The 25,930-nt window shown below is 35.5% G+C and overlaps 1 long non-coding RNA gene across 8 annotated transcripts in view; it reads left to right on the top strand.

Annotated features, from left to right (window-relative positions):
• Nucleotides 1-25,930, top strand: part of LOC107053383 — a 322,875-nt gene that overhangs the window by 59,266 nt on the left and 237,679 nt on the right. The gene's annotated exons all lie outside the window — the stretch shown is intronic.

Raw genomic sequence — 25,930 nt, forward strand, 5'->3', positions numbered from 1 at the left:
TCTAAATCATGTGAAATTGAAAGCTTGAGGTTAAACTTCTAGAAAAGAAATAATTACCTTGCACACACACTAGTCAATTTATTCCCTCCCTAATCCTGAGTACTGGATTTACTTTGAACTAGGAATGGAGAACTCATTATGGGAAATTTCAAACCAGCTAGCAATTTGAAAGTATCCCTAAAGTAGCCTGATGAAGTAGATCATCAGAAGATAAGAGGTATGTGAGAGACACTGATTTATCTATGGTAGACTGCAGAACATATGGAATATTCACAGCTCTCTGCCTTAGAAGGTAAAAAGGCTCAATCTGATAATTTTGATAAACATTTGTGGGAGGATTGTAACTGAGCATCTTTGACCTCTGTTTCTTAATCTCTCTGCCAAAATGTAACTTTCAGGTGTGCAGCCGGATTTTATTTCATATGAAAACAAAGCCATAGAAACTGTGGGCACTTAGCAAAATATGATTACTATTTATAGGTATATTTTACATTCCCTTCCCTCTTCTTTATGTGTAATACAAGGTCGGGCCCTAAGTTTAATATGAACACTGTAGCTCACAGAACTGCTGCTATATTGATAGTTTATAAAGAAATGCAATTAGACTTGCAATGAATAATATGAATTCCCTGACTTATAATATTAACAAGGTGCATAAAGAGTAAATACTAGTCTCACTTGTTCCATTCTGTAACTAAGCACAGGATGACTTTCTTATAATTCTCTCTCTTACATTACAGTTAATCCTTTCAATATTTAGTGAGTTTGTATTAATTTTGATAACTGGCATCTCTAGTGTGGCTTTCAGGCAATTACTTGAAATTCATTTCTGCTTCACAAAGTAATTAGAATCATTCAGCCAAGTTCTGCACTTGTTTATAGTCTGTCTAGTCCTTATGAATTAAATGGATCTTTAATATGTGTTGTGCAGGTATATGCATAACAGAGGTAAATACTTGAGGTCTCTATAAGAAGTGTAGTAACAACTTTTAACATGTAGTTTTCTGGAAAATTGTTCATTTTTTTTCTTTAATACTTCTGGCCATCTAGAGCTAATCAGTGTGAAATTTTACACATATTTATTATTTACCACACTTATATTTTCTATGTAGATTGAGAATTTATTTCAGATTCCCTTTTTTAACAGAGTATTTAATAGTACCAGCTTGAATTCTTTCCTTGCTGAGGCTTTCCCCAGCAGCTCAGCTTTCCAGTGTTGGCTGACTAGGTCTCTCTGTGTCATCTTTGTGTAGACTGGGCTGTAACTTACTGGTGTGATTTTTATTTTATTTTCAAAGGTATTTTCTGTCATTTTTTAGTGATTATGTCATTTTGTTTGTTTGCTGTGGGAGAAAAAAAATAGTGGAAAAAATCATACTAAAACTGGAAATAAATGTTCAGAACTAAAGCCCGAAGACTTCTATCCTGAAATTCTATGATAATTTGATAACTTTCTGGGTGGAGATATATATTTTTTTAATAGTTAGTTGTGCTGAGAGGAAAATACCATACACTGCAACCACATCTTAATCTGTGGATTGTAGACATATTGTCTAATGGTGTGGTTTTATTGTTTGTCTAATTTCCTGAGGAACATATTTGGGAAATTCTCTAAAATAAGGAATTTGAAAATGCACAAATTTGTAATAAAACACCAATAACGGATATTTCCCACTCCAGACTTGTTGCCTACTACAGTGCCACATATTCCTTTAAAAAAAGAAGTCCACCTTATTTTCTACACCATTGCATCAGGGCATGGAGAACAAGTATTAATGCAAACAGAAGAATTACTTTAAAACACTATACTTTGATATCTGGACTGTTTCATTTTATTTATTAATTTATAAAGGGAATTAGTTTTAAGCCCTCAAAATAAAAAATAAAAAATTAGAAAAGAGAGAGAGAAAGAGAAAGAAGTTTGCTGTTCTGAAAAGAAATGGGAAAAAATAAAATAAAATCAGCATATATACAGTGAGAGGTTAAAAAGGCAGTTTGAATCCGGTTGAATGATGCTTATGGAGTTGAAGAAATAATAGGAAAAGAAGACCAGGGTCAGGGAAAAAGAGAGGCCAAGGCTGGGTGGAAAACAGCCAAGATGTAAAAAGAAGCTATTGAGGTCAATATGAATCAGCAACCTTACAGATAAAGTTAAATACATATTAATTAAAAAATTTGTCTGACATTGCACATTGGATATTTGAGACCCAGTTGTTATAGTATTAAAAATGATAGAATTTAGATAATATAAAGCAAACTGGTTGAATATTTATGGTTCAGAATGTATTATGACATAACATTCTTAAAATTCTTAATAGCATATGAATCCTGCCTTTTTTGGTGTGTGTGTGTAGAGTTCAGAAAGTCATAAATAACTTCAAGTTTCTTTAATAAATCCAAAAACTGTAAGGATGGAATCATTATTATTTTAAGTTGATACATATGGGGAAAAGGTGAATCAGAATTTCTTCGTTTGCATGAGTAATCCAGAAAAGAACATCCTTGTCACATTCATAGCTGATTGAAATGGAATATTAACTAATAGCACAGATAAATCTGTTTTACAACCAGTCTGCATATTCTTTCTAGGAGGGTTTGTTTGGGCTGTGTGCCTATAACACATAGGAACGAGGCCTTTTGTATAGGAATTCAGATACATAAGCTGTGCTTACGAAACAGTAGACCTTATTATAAGGTAATAATATTGCCTAAGGTAGTAATACTGAACTTTAAGGCAACAATTGCCCAATGTTTGGGGATTTTTATAGTTCATTCGGTAATTCTGTAAGTAATTTATCTTTAGGATTGAAACTTTTCCAAGGACCAAATAGGAAGGGGTTTAGCACTCAGAAAATTGGAGTTGTATGGGTGGGATAGGAAACAAGAAGACTTTGGTTGTTACTCCACGACAAGATACTCCATATTTTTTTTCTTCTGACCTCACTTGGTCAATGTGGTTCACAGTTCCAAAGTTCAGTATCGCTGCTGAGTGGTGTCAAGACCTAGAATTCAAATCTTTGCAGTTAATTTGGTTTTGTGCAAGCATATAAAGCATAGAACATACCAACTCCAAGAATTCGTTCTGAATTTGAAAGCTAGACTTCTTAAAAGCTGGAGTTCTTTGAAACTTTAATATTCTGTTAGTGCTTGCAGTTCCTGCAAAATGAAAAGGGCTCAAAATCAACATTCTTAGGCATTTCAGATATGCGTTTTCATATGCATTTGTCCTTCTCTATCTGAAGATTCGCACATAAACAAAAAGTGGAAATGTATGCATGTTTGTAACTACAGACTCATTTTTATAAAATCAATGTGAAAAATTAAAGAGTTACAAAACTAAATGTCTTCGAGGACTAAATTTAGTTCAGGTTGATCGTATATTTTCTACTCATTCAAGAAGGCTCATCAAACTGTTATGGATTGTGACATAACATCACTGAAAGTGTCCTGTTTTGACATAGTCATCTTTTGTAAATACAACTTTACAAATTCTGACTGCTTTTATGTGCATTTTATAGATTTTGAATAGATTTTTCGTGTAACAGTGAGCTTGGGACAAAATCTCATGCATGCTGGATGAAAATTGAATCATAGAATCGTTTGAGTAGGAAGGGAACCACTCTTCTCAGATGGAGTAGAAAGGCGATCTAGTCCACAGCCCTCACAGTGAATAGGGGCATCTACAGGTCCATCAGGTGCTCAGAGCCAGGTCCAGCCTGACCAGTCTTTGTTAGAAGTGTGAAAGGTGGAAAGTGTCTTACAAAAGAAAGACATCACTATGTGAATTGCTGCTGGGGAGTCAGCTGTTGAAGTAAACGATTTGTAAAATAGTCAGCTTCTTAGAGAAGGAAGAATGGTTGGTTCAGATAGTTGAGGAAAAGAACATGAGGATAAGTAATAGTGGCCAAAAATGATTTAAAGAGGGGGATATTTTTTTCAAAATGTGCTATGAGCTAAGATGCAGTGTTTGAATGAGAATCAGTTATGCCTTATCTTGGGGCTTGGATGATTTGTGAAGTCTGAGAAGAAAGAGATCATAGAAATTTTCTTTTACTATCGCTAAAGTAGTGTTGTAACTCCTAAACATTAAAGAAAATGCCCACTGGGAAAAAAAAAAGAAAGTATTTAGTCAGATGACTAATACTAAAATGGGAACAAATCCCAAAATAAGTCATGGTTCTTCACAAAGTTGAGCTATTGATCACCTTGGGAATTAATTTTATAGACTTTTCGGTTTTATTTTCAATCTCACATTAAAAAAAAGTTCCCCAAATGTTTAATACTGATGTAACAAAAGTTAATTATTGGAGTGGATAAAAGCTAGAGATGTCCATTTTGCATTACAAAACATCGTAACATTTTTTTCCTGTTTTGGAGCAAAACCAAATGAAGCATTAATATTTCAGAACTTTTCATTATATGAGATTATCATTTAGAAAAAAAACTACAATGTTTTCAAAATATTTTTTCCCATCTCTACATTTTTTCAATTATGCCTATCTTTCATTATGCCTATAGTATTTTATGGTGTGTAGCAGTCTTAAAAATATTAACTTAATTACTATACAAATAAGTATTTATATTTCGTTTAAGGAGAGCTGATTTTCATTTAATGGTGCTTGGAACATCTCAGTATTTATATTCTTTTCTCTTTTGTTGCATGGGAAATGTTTGATATTAAATGATACATGTGCTTGAAAAGTCTTCATGATAACTGAAAAACGTTTTGTATGACAGCGTATGCTCAACTATTTCAGACTAAAACTTTCTAAATATCAAAAATGCAATTTTATTAAGTATAAATAAATAAAATATATTTCCCCTGGGAAAATCGTGAAAATGTATGGGAACATAAATACATGTCAAAACATATAAAAATGTTATCAGGGTAAAAAAGCTTTAGTTGGCATCAGTGGAATTTCCTGACTGGAATTTTCCATGCATACTTTGGTCAAAAGTGAATTATATTTGGATGCCTATAGTATCAATGAATGTTCACTTTAGAATGTTCTCTGTACAGAAAAATGTTTAAAATGTTCCCATAAACTAAGAAACTAAGAAAAATGGTGTCTTACAACTCAGTGGAAAAGTTATGGCCCTGGCGCAACCCCCAGATAGTGAGATACCATTTTGTCATTACTCACTGAACTGCTTACCACAGCTAAGTTTAGTTTTAAAAGGTACCATCATTTCAACCTCTGTGTAGATAGCAAAAAGCTAATCATATCAGTTAAAAGTATTGCCAAATTAATATCTGGCTACACAAATCAAAATCACAAATCTTGACATAATAACTTTAATGTTTTCCATAATCAATCCAACAGCTTAGATTATTTACATTATGTGTCCCACAAGGAAAAGAAACCTGAAATACCTGTATCACAGCGTTTCTCATAAATGATTAATTTTTGCCTTGGGAATTACATGATGTTCAGTGTATTTACTTTTTTGCATCTTCCTGTGCGAGGTGGAAGTTTCCATAAAAGATAAATGTACTTTTACTCCCTTATGCAATACACAGGGAGTAACTAATATGTGTATATTACAATAGTGTGTAGTCATCCAGATGCATTACGTTTTCTGTTTTCCAAATAGGTTTTTGGAGTCAATTGAGTTAACACGAGAGCTAATATTTCAAGAAGAGTTTAAACAAGCTGGTTTGTTAATTTTTCCCTGGGGAGCAAAAGCTGCAAATAGGGAAATGGCTCATAAGAGCAACCTAGAGCTAGGGATATTGTGCTGATAGAGGGAACTGAATGTCACATTGATTTAAGATGTCTGTGATGTATTGTAAAATATATTCTTACCCTTCATATACCACTGGAAAGCAAACCATACATTTTATTAATGTGATATTGTAAGATCTTGGTAAAAACTTAGCCAAGGCATACTTATCTTTACTCTCTTGTATGTATTTACATTAAGATAAAAAAGACTTGAAAATATAAAAGAATTTGTAGGAAAAAGTATAAAAATAGCTGCTTTGCTCCTTCTGAACTTTACAACCTCCAGTGTTTTCCAGCGATACCGTGTGTGCTTTTTTTTTTTTTTGAATGAGGACCGGGGGAGAGCAGCATTTCCCTGGTGTTTTTTTTTCCTTTTTGGAGAAAAAAAAGAACCAGCATGAGGGCTGGGAAAGGTGCTCACATCCTTCACCTCCTCTCTGGGACAAGGTACAATGTAGAGTTTCTTTGCGCTACATGTTGGGTGCAAACACTTCTTGTTGCTTCCCAGCCCATGGATACGCTGTGCTGTACTCTGGCAACATGTCCCAGAGACTCTATAATACATGTGGTTGGTACTCAGCACAAGTAAGGTTAATGGACATAGGCCTGTGACCAAAACCAGGGCAAAATAGAAGTGTTTTATCATATCATAGAATCATAGAATGGCCTGGGTTGAAAAGGACCACAATGATTATCTAGTTTCAACCCCCCTGCTATGTGCAGGGCCACCAAACGCTAGACCAGACTGCCCAGAGCCACATCCAGCCTGGCCTTGAATACCTCCTGTGGTGGGGCATCTACAACCTCCTTGGGCAACTCTGCTAGTTCAGTTATAAAGGGATAACCTGACCTTCTACTTACTTAGAGATATAATTGTTGCCTGTATACATTCTGAATGTATGAGAAAAATACTACCAAACCATGATAAACCTGTCATTTCTGTTCTTACTCATATTTTGCATTACACTAAGAATAGGAAAGCAAAGTTAAGTAGCCCTGTTTACCCTCACCTCTTCCTGTACCTGACAATTTTTAGAGCCTTGATTTTAAGAGTAACATCTGTGACTTGTTTACTATTTATTATAATAGTCCTTTGACAATGAGGGCTGTGCTTACTTAGAAAATAATAAAAATGCAACAAATCTAGTTTGGTTTCTTCCCAGCTACTTTACTTCTTTCATCAAAGTCAGTGTGGCATTTACTTACCATGGAAGAGAAACTAGCCAGTAACCTGAGTTACATGATGTGCCAAAATGAATACCAAAGTTGTAGAACTGATGGCCAAAACAGTGAGAGGAACTACAAAAGGCATGGGAAGATTGCAGCACCTATCTTTCAGAAATAACACTGGGACATGCTATGCATGAAGGCAAGTGTCTTTATTGGGCATTCCAATGAGCACTCCAAAATAGTTAGTGATTTGCAGGAGACACTATATTATTTCCTTTCATCCTCTTAGGAGCAAGGGCTGGTGGTAGAGCTAACATGAGAGCTACTTCCCACCATGGCTGTAACTGCCTGCACTACAGTGATCAGTATGGCTAGAGTTTAAATGTTATATATGACACACTGAGCTGAACACTTTTCCTCAAAGCTGCAAGTAAATTAATTGACTTATATCTGCAGTCAGGAGCCTATTGTTCCCCATTTGGTCATTTCTATATTTACATTTCTGCTCAAAAAATCCTTCAGATCAGACTGTTTATTTTAAATTTCACGGCCATTCGTAAATGTTACAGTATTTGCATTTATTAAGGCATCAAAGAAAGCAAAGTAAGCATTGTATCACTTAATGTAAATGGAAAGTACCCAAGGGGAAAATTAATATGTTCTATGGACCTAAAAGGTTACGTCATGTGTTTCAGCAAAGACAGAAAAGGCAGTAAGTCAAAATTGAGTACAGCAGGAAAACTGATATATTAAGGAAACTGGTATTTAAAAGCAACGGTATCATTTCCCTCTACTTTTGTTTTATGTATATTATCTATTCAGCATATACTTTCAATTAGCTACTGAACAAAATATTTGCCTAGTGCTGCTGTAGGCTGCCATGAGGCTGAAGACCCTTAAAAAGTAAACATACTGGTCTGAATATGGTATTCTATCAGAAAAGATAGAGTTTTTCTCAATGGGTCCTTTTCTATAAGTGCACTTCTACTCACTACTCATTATTTCAGGGTTTCTTCTCCCTTACCATTTGTGTGTCTGTGTGTGTGTGTGTTTGTGTGTGTGCCTAAATAAACCGTATGGGTTTATTTTGGTCAAATATGGAAAGCAAATTCAAACATCCCTTACACTCAGGAACTAGGCATGACATTTGCAACAAGGCTTGCATGCTGTGTATCATTCTTTTCTGCGACTGTAAGCTCCTTCTACCTATTGAGACTGTAGACTTTTGGCAGAGTGTCTCTTCTTCTCCCTGTTAGCAGAACCTAAAGTTTGTGATGACCATTTACTCTGCAGTAGACCTTAGGCACTGCCATAGTAAGTCAAATTACAGTCAGAAGTAAATCTCTTCCTATTTACTTTTTTCACTAGTTAAGTGTTTAGCAGGAGGAACTGCTAGTAATAGTTCTGGTGCTATTACTTTATTTATACCTTTCTTTATCTAATTGTCATTTTGGTGAAATTAATGGGAAAAAATGCCACAAATCTTCACTGCCTCCCTTATTTGGACCTTTTTGCATCTTGTCTGCACATCTGCTGAAAGCTGGACAGGAATATGATTTTAATAGGCATTTTATAGATTGTATTTTCAAAGTACTTTTTGGACGTTGTAAATAATCTTTTCCATACATGCCTAATAACACAAATTGTCAAAATATTAATTTCACTGATACCCAGTGAATTTGTCTGACAACTTGAATACTTTTTAGAATTTCTTATCAAAAACTTAGCAAGTAGGTTTGATTTGAAACAAATACCTTTCCTAATTTAAATATATTCCAGCCCCTTAGGATAAATTTTCATCAGCCACTGATATGGGCTACTATGTGTAGTCTGGAATAATAATCATAATAAAAAAGAAACCCATTAAAATAAAAAACCAAAGCACCCCATGTAAGAGGTAGCCTCTTACATTTCACCAGCTGGCTTACAGGGTTGTATATCTTTCAGCTGAATCATTTATGACAAGAGATGCTGTTAAAGTTTCTTTGGCAGATTTTTTAGATATAACTGCCAATGGAAAGACATTAATAAGTTAGCTATTGCAGCTGTGCTTGGATGTATCCAAGGCAGTTTCAATTTTATTATTTTTCACAAAATCTGTCCATTCATATTGTTTCCTCTCTGTACTTTTGGACTGGCCTCTTCAGGTTCATCTGACTGCAGAGTTAGCTTTAGTTTCCTTTTTATTAGGGACAGCCTTTTGTGGGGAAGGAGGGGGAACTGCATATGTTGTGATGTCGAGTGGCAGGCTCAGTAGATGTCAAGCTATGACGCACAAAACACACTTGTGCCTTGGATTTTCTCCTTTAATTCTAACAATTTATATTTCTGTTTTGTCCAAGTTAAGAAGGTTATAGTTCTTCATGTATGTGTAATGAACAGTTTCTAAGAGCGTTCGTTACATCATACTTCAGTGACAGACAGTTAAGGTAATCTCTCTGCTGATATCAGTATAATGCTTCTGATACATTAGCCAACTACTTTGGCCTGAGTTATCAAAATGCCAGCTGTGGTATTTATTTCTTTATTTTGACTAAGTTCTTCTCTGAATGTCCTGCTATGGAATGTAGACATCTTATAAGATTAGAAGTTGGCACTGGACAGCATTGATATGACATGAACATTGCAGAGAATTTTTGTGTTTTCTGTCAGAATGAATGATTGTTCAATCGCTTTAGTCGTCTGTATCTGGTTGTGCATTTGAATAAATGTAACAAAAGCAGGAAAATACGAGAAACGTGTGACAGCATATATCTGTAGAATCAGATACAGTCCAGTGAACTTTCAAATCCATGCCCTTGAAACTTCTGATAAAAGATGAACTGCATATCCATAATCAATTGGCTAGAAAAACATGAGACATCTTTTACAAGACAGTCTTGGTAAACTGCTTGCTTGTGTTCATCATCATTCTGTCCAGCAGGACTGTTTCCTATAAGGTGTATTGTCTCCTATTCTGTGTAATCTAATTCCTCCATCACAGTGGCTGCTAGAAAATCAGTTGTGGCACTGACTAGCCCAGAATGGCTGAACAAAACACACACAGTGAGCTCTACAAGCTCAATTTCTACTATTCACTGTGGGATGACATCATTTTCTAATCAACTGCATTTTGCCTAATGTAATCACTTTTTTAGTATCTTTCCTCATTGCACTACATCTCTCCTTTCTCCTAGCTGATCTGCTGCATCTGTTTCTAAGTGTCATTTGCAAAGACAAGAAGGAATTAAAGAAAAAGAAAAGACCACTAGAATCACCCAAACATCATAGATATAGATGTGGCTTATTCATTTTTACAAAAATTTCCACACATGGTTCATACTGTAAGAAGTTAATTCTCAGATATGATAGATTCACACAAAAAGCATAAAGACTATCAGAACATGCACTGTAAAAATTCATTATTTTGGTTAAAATGTGCAGTTAAAGATCTGATATTAGCTTTTTGAGTAATTCAGTTTTGGAACGATGTAGCTTTTACTGGAAAAATCAGACTTTATTATTAGATGTGTTTTACTGTCCTAATTAGGCCATAAGACATGTTTATAATAAAATTCAGAGCTCTACAAATATTTAGTTTTAATTATTTAGTGAAAAATCAGGTTACATGCAAGCAACTATCAGCCAAGATTCACAAGACCCTCTGTTTCTGGTCCCGTTTGTGATGGAGTGCTGCAAAATTTCCATCTTGTTATCAAGTCACTGATGCAGTAAAATGCTTAACTTCGGAAGTTCGGGGATTAGTCGTGACATACTGGTTAGAGTCATGTCAGATTAAAGTAAGGCATGCTGTTTGGCTCCTGGCAAAACACCACTGAGCTTTGGAGATCATTGTGCATAGCTGGGGATGGGGTTTCACCCCTCTGATAAAAGTCATTGCAGACTGTTTCCACTTCTTCACGTGCATTACTGTTGCTGTACCTATGAACAATTCTTCCTAGGATTTTGCTAGTTAAATGCACCAGGCATGCCTCTACTATTTTCTAAAGCTGCTTCCAAAGGTTACTAAATATATCTGGAAAGTTTTGTTTAGTTCGTTGTGATTTTTATTTGATTTTGTGTGTGTGTGGTTTTCTGTTTGCTTGTTTTGTTTTGTTTGCTTTTCAATGCATTTTCTTTCTGTTGTCCTGAATGGTATCATTTTTCTTTTTAAGAATTCTGAGCATGGTATTTGGTAGTTTTATCATAATAATTTCAAGGAAAATGCTAAGGAAGGATAGGACAAAATAGAAATGTTCTCTTCTGCCTCAGAAATAAAAGTAATAAAGGTCTAAGGACACTCTACTAATATTCTGATAACAAAGATTGAAATCTTATTAATATTGACTTCATCTGTGCTTATACAGCATTTGACACAATTATCTTGACAAATTACTATTAAATGGAACAATCTCCTGTACAGATGTTTCTATGCCAGCCTGTCTATTAGCCTCACTATTTATACATTCTGCTGTGCATCTTTGTGATGGATTTCAAAAGAGCTAAATTGAATATTTTTGTCTAACTACAGTAGGTTCTAGGAAATGTTATCCCATGGCCACTTGTCCTCAGTGTGCGGCAGATGATATAAATCACCACAGTATGCCCTCCATTAACTTGAAACATTTGCCCTGATGTCCTCTGGAAAGTCTTGGTGCATAAGAAAATTAATGCGTAAAGATTGTACCTGTTGCACTTAGAAGTCTTTATAGGTCAAAAGAAAATAGATTTAAATGCTCCCTACTAAGCTAGAGTACTTAAAGTACTACATAGTCAACCCCTGGTGGTCACCTTTTACACACTCCTGAGTGCCTTTCTTAAATTGATCTAATGCTGACTCTCCTTGAAATTTTTTCCTGCTACTGTCATTTTGAGTAGTGGGTTGCGATCATTGCTGGTATTTTGTGGTAAGACTACCTGCAAAAGAAATATTCAGAAAGTAGTATTTTTATATTAAATACAATAGAGTTTAACGTTGTTTTCTGCCCAAGTTCACAAGGTTTGATAGCTGAATGCAATTATTTGATAAGATACATAAGAGAATAAGTTCAAAGAAGTAAAGAAACAGAAGAAAGTATGAAATATTGAGATTTTTACACAAATTGTATGAAAAATGTTAATCAATTTAGATCATCCCAAATAAAAACTCAAAACTGTTTACAAAGAGAGAAACATTTTATTGTAAACATTTCTTATGGCCTGATTAGGAAGAAAAACACATCTAATAATGAAGAAAACAGGCAGATGATACAAAAATTGATGTTTGGTCTTATTTAAAGACACTGTGAACTGGATCATCTAATTACTTAAAGTATCTATGGCACAGCACATTTGAACATAATTTTCCTCCATCTTATTTTTTTCCAAAAGTATAAATCCTCTTTATATACTCACATTCCTTTTCTGTGGCCTTGTTGTTTATATGCTTCAAACAAAGATGATAGTTCCTTTGTGTCAGGTTTTATCCAGGCGTGAAATACAAATGTAGTGTCTATCCAAAGAGGCTGCAGTTCTGTCACCTAATGAGAGCAAGAGTAAAAGGAATATTTGGAGAGAAGTCGACAGTTTTTAGGACTCTGGGAAGTGGAAACTCTGCAAGAAAGGTAGGAACTGAAGAATGTAGACTGAAGAAGAAAACAGTAGGCAGTTAATCTTATATGCAAATACTTCATACTGTAAGATAGGAGCCACCTAACAAAGATCTATTTCATTATATCATTGCTCTCCTTACAGTGTATGGAAAAATGGGCTGGAAATCATACTGTATGTATAAAGAACTTGGTCCTAGAGCAGTACTTGTGCTATTGTTGACTGTCTTGAAAATGAATGTCAGACAGGGGGAAAAAAAAAAAAGATTTGAAGGAATGCTGCTATAACTGAAGAAAAAAATATTAAAAAATGTAATTTGGTTTTCAAAGCCCCAAGCTGAGATTTCTGCTGCCAAATGGCGTAAGAAGCCATGTTTTCCACTTATAAACTGAGCAAATCTGAGCTTTAAGTGAATAAGAGACTCATATATAACCCCATGATGATATCTGAAAGAGAATAACTTCACTTTAATGGGAACTAATTGATGTGTCTGGGAGACAATATCCTCATCAGTATTTCAGATGTAGGACTTAGAATATTCTGTTCTATGCTAAGAGTCAATACTCTTTGTTTTCTTATTCTACTGATTCTGATATTTTGGAGTTTTGCTAGTTTTGTATACATATGCATTTGTACAGAAGCAGCTCTGAAAGTAATGCCTCCTATTTGTTTCTGTGGAAACTACAACAGATACAAAGAGCACAATAACACTGTTTGATAGAGAAAATCCTCAGCTACAAAAATCTGTTTTCCAACATAGCCACCACCATTAGCTATGCTTTTTCACCAGTGATAAACAAGAGCCTACATGCTACTCTTGTAAAAATCTGCACCAGTGGAGGTGCCCCAGTGTGGTTGCCACTGCTGAAATGCACCAGCTGCCACTTCAGTGTGCTCACATTTACTATTTGGTCTCCATAAATGTTCAGAAAACACTGATGAATATCAGTGGGGACCATTTTTTCTGCACAGAGAAATTCAGTTACACACCTTTGTTTGATCTGCACTTCCATGTCAGAGGCTGTTTTGTCACTGCCCCCCTGCTGCCATCTGTTGCACAGCAACAAAATGGTGGGAAGGTTCAACTTCCACTGCCATTCTGCCAACATTCGCCTCCGACTTCGTGGGTCAACATAATAAATAGGAGACACTGCTTTCAGAGCAGCCCTCTTGCATACATGCATTTACATCAGATTTCATAATCCTTTCAAAAGCAGACCAGGAACCCAGACATCTGACATTAATTTTCTTAAGAAACAGGATATTTAATTTCCAAATCCTTAATTAAGCCTGTTTTCTTAGGCAGTATTTAGTTGTGGATTGATGACAGCCCTACTCAACACAGAGTACTCAACTCTTTTCCTTCCTGAAACTGATGTGATGAGGGAACGTAGCTCAGTGAGATACAGGACCATTTGCACATATGCTTTTGTGGACTTGGCCAGTCACTCCTATCTGGTCCTTGATGCCTGAGGTCAGGTTCCCTGCTAGTGCACAACCAACTAGCAGTTTTTCAGCCTTTCTTGATCAGCTTTTAAAACACTTTTGAATACAGACTACTTCAGAGCAAATCCTCCAGCCCAGAATTACAGTAACGTCCTACCTGTATACTGTACAATCTTTAGCAGTCTCATCGCAGAACTGGCATTCCTTATTGCAGTCATTTCTCTGTAGTCCAAAGAAGATGAGACAAAATTAACTCAGCCTTACCTCTGTCATCCACCCTAGAGGAGAAATTGAGAAGATAAATCCATGAGCACAAGGAAAATTTAAGCAGGGGTAAGAAGCACGTTGGCTGAAAAAAGAACTAGGAGTTAGTGCAGGTGCATCTCCCTGCACAATAGCAGTATGTTTGTTTAAAGCACTGACAACTTTTAACAGTCCTTAGAGAAGTTATCCCATAAAAATGCATTTGTCTATGCTAAAGAGTAATATGCCGCACAGCCATAATTTGGCTCTTCAGTACTGTATCAGAAAGTCCCCGTAATTGCTACAATATGCACTTTGCACAATTTCAATGTGTTGAATTTTTGCCATTTATTCTTAAACTAATCCCCCTTTAAATGTTCTCTTTCTGCTGATGTGAACTGAAGAATTCTTTAGTTAACACCATTAGCTTTTCATGGTATCTAAATCTCTTCTGCCATGAGCATCAATACTACAGTGCTGCTGTCTCCAAGCAGTTCTGCATCAGCGCTTTTAGATGGAACATGACAGATACAGTAATGTTCTCCACGTAAATTGCTCTCTACATATAGACAACAAGCAAAATAACATGGAACATTCATTGCCCTGTGACTGCAAAAATTACAACTGTATTCATTGTATGCTGGTTCAGATGCCTGAGCCAATCATAATATACAGCAGTCTTAGTGAATTTTAAAAGCCACGTTCTGAGCAACAGCGCGCTATCCTGCTCCCATGGGTATCTTGGAAAAGGGATTTCTGTTGTAGACAAATTTCTTCTTCTTTTTTCTTTTTTTTTTCTTTTTCTTTTCATTTTCTTTTTTCTTTCTTTTTTTTTTTTTCTTTTTTCTTTTTTTCTTTTTTTTTCTCCCCCTTTGGGTTACAGACTGGTTTTCAACAGATAGTCCTGATTTCTGCCTGTGGCTAAAATGCTGACTTAGCCACTTGCCTTAGATTTATGCACATATCCAAATCTAAGCAAGCAAAAGAAATTCAGTGTAAAACATAAACTTACTGCAGACCAAATGTTACCTTCTTTGTAGTCTAGCAGTTATTTACTCCAGCTTCATAGTTTGCAATTTCAATTTAAGCCGATAATGTTGTCAATTGCTATTTAAACTCAATCTTTCCTCATTGGAAGAGATGGTAACTTCGGTAGATATGTCAATAACAACAGAATTCTGTCCCGTCCCCACCCCCCACCCCTTTTTTTTTTTTCAATGACGGAAATGCTTCCTTTTTAACATAATTTCTAATAATTAAGCAATGAAAATCTGTCAAGACTATCTTATTATATAATTAGAGCTGTGTTTTAAAGACATTGTTTCTCTTTTTTAAGAAAGCTGTACTATGCATTGTGCAAAAAATATATTGTAATAATTGGGATATTCTTGGTGTGTTTGTATGGTGTATAGCTTTACTTCTCTGTACAGATTGCTTTTTGTTGCACATCAGCTTATCAGGAAAATGCAATTGAAGCTGCTGTTATCTTCAAGAAAATTAAGGCAGTTATGAAACACAGAACATATAATTAACATTATTGAGCAGAACAAGGCATTAATATAAGAATACTTAGCATAATGTCTATAGTTTAAATTACTGCCTAGTAATAATCAAGCAGTTAAGTGATAAAGTTCTCAGACCTTCCGTCTGCAAACAAGTTGTAAAAAGAAAACCTGCTTCAGTTTTCAGGCAATTTGACTGTAACTTAGTGGTATCCCTCTCAGAAATGAAACTGTATCCTTCTCTGGTGAATCCACTGCAGCTTTTGCCTGTGGTCAGAGAAAGTTCTTTTGGGAGCACTGGAGTGCTGCTCCCAAAGCAACGCAGGAATCAATACCTGCTTCACTCCAGGAGACTTATTTTCTGCATGCAGGGAGAGCTGGGTTCTGAAAAGGGAGCCAAGAATGCTTATCTGTAAGTTTTTAAAAGATTACTTTAATGAAGGGCACATTCCTTACTCCGTCATTTACTGATCTCTGAAATCGTTTTTTAAATGTTCTCCATCCCTATCTCCATCAGATGATTGCTCACTCATTCCTCGTTCTTTTCCAAAAGTTTTCATGTGATTCCACTACACTCTGATTTTCAGTCTGCCCTCTACTCCTGTTTTCACAAAACATGCCAAATTTCTCTTGCAGAACTGGTTTCCCATTTACCTTTGATCTAACGAATAATTTTCAGTCTTGTTTCCCTCCCTGCTCCCCCCCCCTCCATTCCATCATGCTACCTTGGCCCAGATTATCAATGTCTTCATAGGTTAGCCCGCTATTGCCTTCTCTGTCTTGATTACCTCTTTCTTTTCAGTTTTTTCAGCGGCTTCATCTTTCATTCTTGTATTTTAGCAACCTCACTGGCAGCTACAGCTTCTGAAGGTCTTTATCATGTTGATAACTTTGAAATGTTTCTTTTTACTGATTTAAAAAAGAAACAAACAAACAACAACAACAACAAACAGAATTAAGATTCCTTCTTCTCCTGCTTCCCTGTGACATTGTTTGATCCCATAGTTTTGGCTGCCTACATAACATGGGGGAGCCCTATGCATACACCAGACATTTCTGCTCCTCAAATCTTCCAGATCTAATCATTCTGCAATATGTTCTCCAGGATATCTGCCTGCATTTCACATTAGCACTCTAGAAATGGCTGTCACAGCTGGAAGCGTTGCTATTGCTCTAATCCAGAAAAGGAGAAAGATATTTGGAAGGTGAGAGACAGCAACAGAGTTGCTGCTCTGTGCTCAGTTAGAGATGATAACAGTGTAGGTGTCCAATAAAGCAACGATAGAGAAGAGCAAGTTGGCAGAAGGATGGAAAATGGAGATGATCTAGTTCGGGCATATTTACTAGGATAACACTTATTCACTTCTTGAACCATATTTTTTGTTTAAAGGTCATTAGGCATTCTATGTTTCTATGTAGCAAGTTGTATCTTTGCAGTCATTACAGGTAAGCATAATTTTTTTTTTCATCTTTTTTTGTCCGGATTCACAATCACTTCATGCTGCCATGGAAGGATAGTGCATAATATTTAGCTATTCCTTGTCCAACTGGACCCACAAAAAGGCAAAACTGGACTGGACAAGAAGGATGTCCCAGTGATCCATAGAGCTAAAGGGGGAAAGGGCCTTTTTGGTATGCTTAGGTTGCAGAAAGCAGAGCTGAATAGGAGAAGATGTGCTAGTACTTATGGAAATCCAAGCTTACTTTTAAACAGGATGGTCCTTCATTTTTATCATAAGGGAGACATTGTTACTGAAATCAAAGGAAAGGGAAGGTGGATTTATTGTAACATCACCTGAGGTTTCATTTTCTAAACAACTTTACTTGCAATCTAAATATGGCCTGAAGTTTACTTCTACACACTAAGATTTTAAAACACTTCTGCTCCAGTTAAAAGTATACATGTAGTTTCTGTGCATAGATTGCTCTGAAAGTAATGCCTCCTATTTATTTCCACTGAAACTACAGCAGATGTAAAGAGCACAGTAACACTATTTGATAGAGCAAATTCTCAGCTACAAAACTCTTATTTCTTCAGCATAGTCACCACCATTAGCCAATTTGTGCAGACAAGCTGATTGAGACACTCTTCATTTTATGGTGTGACAGCTGTGCTTAGCCATCTGGAATGTGGCTTGTCTTTCCTGTTGCTGTCACCACTGCTGAAACATACCACCCACTGCCTCACTGTGCTCACATCCACTGGTTGGTGTCCATAAACATTTAGTAGGTGTCAATGAATGTCAATGGGTGCAATTTTTTCCACAAGGAGGAATTCAATAACACGCCTTTGTTTGATCTGCACTTCCATGTCAGATGCTGTTTTGTCAGACTGTCCTGCTGCCATCGGCCACACAGCAACAAAATGTAATGGAACAGTGGCAAGAATGTTCAACATCTACTGCTATATTACCAGCATCCACCTCAGATGTCATAGACCAACGTAATAAAATAGGTAGCATTACTTTCAGAGCAACCCTTGTAACACAGACTGCTTGTACATCATGTGCCAAACCAACAGGCCATTTATGGTGCTAATAGCAAGCAGAAGATACTTGTCTAACTTGTGCATTGTAAGATGTTGCCTCTCAGGAACTTCAGAGATGTGTATCTATGCTAACAAATTGAATGAAACAAAACCTGCATTTCTCCTGTAAGCACAGCAACAAGAAAGAGAAGGAAAAGGAAGAGCCAAGCCCCAGCTGTCTCTGGTGTCATCTAAGCTGTTTGTGCAAGTGCATTTCGTCTTTGAAGTTCTTGGCAATGGCAGCTAACCAGCTGGGATGTGTGACAGCTTTTCCAGAGAATGGAAGGGAGAAGGGACATTCATGCACATGCACACTCTTGTCTCTGCTTTCTTTTGGGAAGCTGCAATTAACAGTTTTGAGGTTTTTTAGAAGTTTCTTCCTAAATTACATCTTTCATATGGTTGGATCCTTTTTAAATACTAGAACAAACCTTATAAGATCAAAGGGCTGGGGGACAGAATTTCATGAGAATGCAAATTAAATCATAATTCTGAACCTATGGCCTATGTAAGAGCTAGGTTTAAGCTGAGGCTAGCTTTAAACCTCATTTAGATAGCAAACACCAATGAATCATAAGAACATGTATCCACCTGAATAATCATTCAGCTTCATACTTTCTGGAGCTGTTGGTATATGATTTCTGGTGCTGTAGATTTTTTGTTGTCAGTCACCCGAATAGCCTTACAGCAAGCATTCCTGCTATGTTTATGCAAGAAGAAATTACACCTATGATAGCATAAATAGGAGTTGTGACTGAGGTAGCATTTTTGTTGTTTCCAAAACCATAAGGCTGTGCCTGTGAACCTTTAAGACTTGGACATTTCAGTAGGACTTTTGTTAACACGATGCTTTTTATTTCAGATCTTTATACAGTAGTATCTTAGCAAGGCAAGTCCTATGCCTTTATAGAATTCTGTGAAATTCAGAATAGCAGGAACTTTCCCAGCGAACAGTTTTATGCAAACTTTGCATCAAAATTTATCAAGGCCACTCAGAAGTGTTCAGTAGCAGTCACTTGACACACGTTCTATTTTCAAGAAATAAACATTACCGATTGAGTAAACAAAATGTTTTTCTTTCCTTTCATCTTTTGAATATAGGAATAGAAAATAAAATGTAGGGCTGCGTGAAATAGTAGATACTATAATCCATCTATTTGTACATCTCCTTTCCTTCTCTCATTTCCTTAGCGTTAGTAAAGCTATACCACTGCATCTTATTCCCTGTCTGTGGTATACTTTCTAATCTATCAAATTAATCAGGCAGCTTAATTTTTCCTTTTTTTTTTTTTTTTTTGATCAATTTATCTATCTTGTCACACAAGAAGCATTGGTCTAGCATACACCCATCACACAGTGCACTAAAAATCAATGGAAAGTAACCCTGTTTACTGTACCATCTTATACTGAGTGTAGTTAGCATACTGTCATTCACTAAACAAAGTACTTTGTAATGTAGAATATATTAATTTGCTATAAGGTATTTCAAAATAAAGTGATATATTTCAACATTTTTTTTTTAGTGCCACCATTACAGGGATGAAGAGTCTGTTTTTTGATAGATTGAACAGCACAAGGCAAATCAGAAGTTACTTTTGGTGGTTGCTCCTTTAATGAAATGTATCACACAGCTTGGATAAATTATCTGCTATGTGAAGCAACTTATCATGCCAGAATATACAGTATATTGTCATGGTTTTTTTTTTTCTTCCTCTTTTTTTTTTCTTTACTTTGTGATTCTGTGGTATTCTGATGAATTATTTGCAGCATTTCCTTCTCACTGCTGCTAGAATAATCAAGTTATGTTTCTTGAACATCAGTCTCTCATTTTCATCAACTCCTTCTGTTGTCAAAGTCAGGGAGGAGGGGAAAAAAAACCACTGTTTAATTTCACAAGACCTTCTTCTATTTCCTTTGCTCCTTTGTTCCTTTGCTTCTTCTGCTTTCTTTGTTACAGCTTTTAACTTAGGGAAGACTTTTAAGTTTCTCCACTTCAGTGTGAGCTAATGAATTCTCATTATTTATTTATTTTTTAAATGAACTGTAGTTTCACCACCATGGTCCTCCGAGCTTTAGATGCTTTCTCATCTGTAGCATCAATTGATCATGTTCAGGATTATATTTTTCTCTACATACGGAATATGCCTAAGATTTGTATGTGTGTGTTTGGTGGTGGTGGCGTTTTTTTTCTTTTTTTCTATGCTTTCGTTTGTTTTCTTTTCCCTTTTGGCAACCAGAAAGCAACTGTTAAATTCTCATGCTATCCCATTTAGCAGGATTTCAGGCATAATTACTTTGCAGAGTCCATGACCTATTTCAACCTCAGTTTCCTAGCTTAGCACAGTGGGGAAAATTGTTTATTTATAACCAAATACATCTGAAAGTTTCCATCTCCAATGGAACAGCTAGGTTGTGATGCATATTCAAAACCTTTGCATTTTAAACAAATACTATGGCAAATTATAAAACAACAACAGCAACAAAACCTGTAACAAGTTCCCTTACAACACAGTATTTTATAAGCATTTACTAATATGTTCATTTCAGATTAATTTCTTTATTGTTCCAAATTACTGAAGTTCCCTGATCTTCTGAAATCATTCCTACACTCAGCTGTTTTTCTTTGGAGAAATTTATTACACAAACCTGTGGAACATTTCTGAGCTGCACTGCTTCCAACTTACTCCAGCCTTCTAAGACCATCTGAAAAAACTGAGGTCACATCTCTATTCTCTCATTGAGGTTTCTTAGCGTTTTAGGGGATGCTGTGCAGAAACAAGATCAAAATAGGTAAAACGGTGGTAGAGATGAGCAGTACTAAAATTGAAGTATTTCTCACTTGAATTTGCACAGCCAGTAGTTAAGGGCTGACTTCTTCATCCAGGAAATTGTTTTATAATTTTATCATGGTATAAATTAGATGAAGACTAAACTGATTGAAAGCAACACGAGAAACACTAGTGGTCAGCTTTAAAGTTGAGGAGAAGGGAGTCTAAAGAGCCAATAAGCCCAAACCCAATAATTCCCAATAAGCCCAAACCCAATAATTCCCAATAAGTTGGGAATGGACAGAATGTCAGTGGGTGAGATGCCACTTTCTTCTTGCCTCTGAGCTTCACACTGGGCCAAGATGTTATTTGTGCTCAGAACCACCACTGACATTTATTATTTACTACATTAGTTTTTATCTATGCATAGTCTCACAGTAGAGCTGTTATTAGGTACGTGTCATTTCAGTTTTATAAACATACAGGTTGTTATAGAGTTCTATGTTTTCTAATCTCCACTACACAGTCTTCTTTTGTATGCCTCAAACAATAAGCTGACAGCTCTGTGGAAATCTCTTACAACATTCAATAGTCAAAAGTGTTACAGAGTTCACTGGAAGTAGAAGAATGCATAATGAATTGAAACAATGTTTTAGGCATTTATATTAGACTTCTAATGGAAAAAAATTAAAAAGTAATGCTGCTTTGCTTTGCAGTTACTGCTCCTCAACAGTATGTCTTTATTTCTGGCACATGAAGGATAGTTTCCATAGCAGCAGCATCTGTAACACTGAGCAACATGGAAATTGAATTTTTCCTCTTGTAATTTACAGATTAGAAAGGTAAAATATATGGAAATAAGGAAAAGTAGATTCTGTAGAAATGCAGACTTCAAAACCTGCTTTTTCTTTCCAGAATTCTGAAATTCTGTTGGAATAAACAATTCTTGCACTTTCTTCCTTCTGGTTTAAGCCTCCTACATGTCTGAATAAATGTGTATGGCAGGTATATTGTTTTTGCTTTTGAAACTGGAAAACTGCAGAGTTACTTCAGTCCATCTCTTGATATGGTGTTATTTCTTCGCTGGTGATTCCTTTACCAGTTGCCAAAAGTGAGTAGTAATTAAGGTCTATATTGCACTGAGACTGTATTTGTATATTTCATTAACTTCTATACTAACAGCACTCAGGGTATGCTACAGACAAGTACTGTGTGTGAAAGAAATGTATGCTATTTACTCAGATTGATGATATATATTTTTAAATAAATTCTTAGAGGAATACTTTGCGAAGTTAAAAATGTGACTACGTGTTCTAGAGAAGAAATTTCACCACAATACATTTGTATATAAGACACAGAAACATAGTGCAAAGTATATCCAGAACAGAAACAAGAAGTCTAAAGGTATTGCAGAGATAACTCACTTCGTTGTAGGAGAGTTTAAATCAGAATTACAGCAAAAAAAGATCTTGGTCTCAGTGTTGCATCTCTAATTTAGCAGGAAGCTACTTCATAACATTTTTTTCAGGATGTGACAGTGAGATTTTTATTTACATTCTTATATTGATATTAATGAGAGCGAAATGATCAGACTGTTGCATAAAAAACATGTGAAGTTATTTTCTGGTAAAAGAACTTCATACCAACTTTATACAACAAATACACAATGAATTTATACAACTATATACATATATAGTTATTTAAGTAATTTATTATAAGACAAACTTTGTTTCTACCATGAACTGGAGTTGTTGGTTTTGCACAGTGAAGATGTGAGTTTTCAATGCTATTCAGGCCTGAATTTTATTTATTTCTTTTTAGTTTGTTTCTGTTTACTCATTTTCTGCAAATGGCTTATTGCTCGGAAGAGAATAAAGTAACATTCTAATTTATTAGTCTGAGTACATACTATGAACATATGTAACCAAACCCTGTGTTATTGGTGATTCTATGTCAAATAATCTCTACAGAAGTTTGCTGGCTTTGAGGTTTGTTGTGCAAGGCGCTGAGTGGTTAATTTTATTAGCTCCAGTTGACATGCCCAGTAACAGTTCTGCTCAAATAAAGAGCCAGTCAAGCTTCATATTAAGATGGCTGTGTTTCTGTACATAGTGGTACATTCACAGACTCCAGGGTTCATGTCAGTTAACAGGTTATACTACATGCATCTGAGGCAATGGACAATGTATATTACATATCTGATGGTGATTTAGACAGTATCTTTTAGTGTATGGTCAGTTTATATTATATTTATATTAGAATTCCGGAAGCGAGATGGAAGAATTAGTTTAATATCATTTTAAGGAAAATAGCTTGAATTTAAGGTTATATTGACAATGTTAAAGTTAGAAGAGTTCTAGTTTTCTGCTTCCACTCCTTCTTCCCAAGTTCTCTTCATCCATGAATCTGATAACAGAGTATGTCAAAAGATATTTGCATTCATTTTTCAGCTTACAGTACTTGCAGGTAATATGGCATTCAAAAATCTCTCAAATGCTTAGCTAATGCAGAATCTGTATAATATGGCAACTTTAGATTATGAATATCATACTTTTCTTCATGTTTCGTCATCAGTATACTGGTGAGAGTATATTTGTGGACCTAATGTGACAATATACTATTGCATCTTTAACTTACTGACATAAGAAAAGAAGAGAGATGAAGTTTTAGGAGTTGTTATTATTTCCTGGCTTTTTATGACACACCTCAGATGAGACATCCGTCTTGTTCTCACTAACATTTCTGGTTGAGACCTGTGGCTCCAGAGAGCACGTATGCTATTGAAAATCTGCTTTGCTGAGTTTTTCTTCCATCTTCTCCATTCCTTCCTGGGTTTAATGTTATCTATATGCAGGACAAAAATGAACATTTGGCAAAGGCACCTCTTTCGTATGAATGATTGTACTGCTTAAGATCAAATAAATCTTTTAATTCTGACTGTGATGGTCACATGTAGCAGATGCATTATAATACTACAGTGTAAAGACACAGAAAGTGCATAGTGATAACTCCTCATTTCTTCCCTGCCAGTATCTGTCAGTCTGCAGTGGAGCTGGGTATTATAGCTGTATTTTTTGTTTAATACACTTTAATAAATACTTCTTTCATGACTTTGCCTAATAGCTTTTCAAAGCCATTTATACTTTGCTCTTCTACAATATCCTTTAATAATGAGTTTCACAGTTTAATTACATGTCATATAAAAAAGTGCTAAGTTGTGTTTGTTTAAAATTTGCAGCTGAAAATTCCATGGGATATCTCTTACTCTTTACACTGAGCAGCAATTTCCAATTCCCTTCCGCATATCATTCATACGTATGTGTATGTCTATGGTTTCCTTGCAAGTTAGTCTGTTTAATTTCTTTTCAAATGGAAATCATTTTAGGTCTCTGATCATCCTCTTATCCTTGTTACATCTGCTTTAGTTCTACCATATCACTCTTGAGATGGGAGGGAACCAGAATTGCATGATTGTCATGGATTTCTTTAGTAACATTGCAAGGTTTTCTGTCCTAAGCTCCTGATGCCTTCCAAATAACTCCTAATGTTCTATTTGTATTTTTAGCTGCTGTTGAGCAGATTTGTAATGACTTCAAGTTTTCTTTCCTTACTAGCTAATTTAACAGCCTAGTAACTAATTTAACAACCAGCACAGTTAGGTAAGCATAGTTAGGACTTTTATTTTTCTCCATATGTATAACTCTGTATTTATCAACTTGAACTATATGAAGCAGCTTATCATGTAGTCATTCCATATTTTAATGTACTTATGCAACTCTTTGATCACTTTTCCATTTCCTTTCTCTTTCTTTTTTTTTTTCCTTAATATATTTTGAGTAATTTTGTACTGTCAGTAAACATCTAACTTGTCAGCTATTTGCAGATCTTTAAGGAGCATTTCAAGAAGCATATGTCACTGTAGGATTCCATTGGTAACTCTTGAACATTGTGAAAACTGACTATTGAGTTCTATCTTTCACTCTCATTGAAATATATAGATACACAGAACCAACTTCATAATGCTTTAGCAACTCAGGTGAATACTATATATGGGCCGGATTGCTGCTATCAAAACTCTGACTCCTTCAAAAACTAAGAGATTTGTGAGGCTCGACTTTGATCTACAAAAATGTCTTGACTGTTGCCCACCAAACTCTGTTTATGGCAATATACTATTGTTCATTTCATTCAATATACTATTGTTCAGTTCATTGTTCATAATAGGAACAATTTTTGTTCCTATTAGCTCTTCCACTGGCTGTTCAGTTTCAGGCATATCTGCTGATGCATTCCTCGTAAAAAGGCCTCTTTAGGCAACCTCTCCAGTTCATTCCTTTCTCATTTTGCTGCAGATACTTTACTTTAGAAATGTTACTTTAGAAAAGTTACTTTAACTTTTCTACTCCATCTTATTATGCCTTGGCTGCTATTACACTTCTCATGTGCAATTCCAGCAGGATCTTTAGTTATGTTTTTTTTCCTGATGATCGGTTCTGTTTACAATTCCAGTAGTTTGTAGGAATTTCTTCCTATTTAATTCTGATCGTTCTAGGAATTTCTTTAGATTTAAAAATACTTTGATGAGTTTCCTTTTTTTTTTTTTTCTTTTTTTCTTTTTTCCCACTAAGCTTAAAGAAATAATTTCCCTGACATCCTTATTTTTTTTGTCCTTTACACAGCTTCCTTTAACAGAGAGATTTTCTTGCCACATTTGCATACAGCTTTCCTTTCTGAAATGAATAACTACCGTAATAGAAATGTTGTTTGGATGTTTTGTTGTTTTTTACAGCACAAACACTTTCCCTTTCACAGCCTTCTAGGCAACACCTAGGAGACCGAACGAAAGCCGATCCTGTCTCACAATTACGTATGAAAAATATTCATTGTGATTCCACTGGGAGTTTGCAATGACTTCTGAAGTATCTACCAACTTCTGATTCTGAATCTCCCCTGTATGTCAAGAATTCAGAACAGTAGCAA

The sequence above is a fragment of the Gallus gallus genome, chromosome 5 (genome assembly GCF_016699485.2).
Source record: "Gallus gallus isolate bGalGal1 chromosome 5, bGalGal1.mat.broiler.GRCg7b, whole genome shotgun sequence".
NCBI lineage: Eukaryota > Metazoa > Chordata > Aves > Galliformes > Phasianidae > Gallus > Gallus gallus.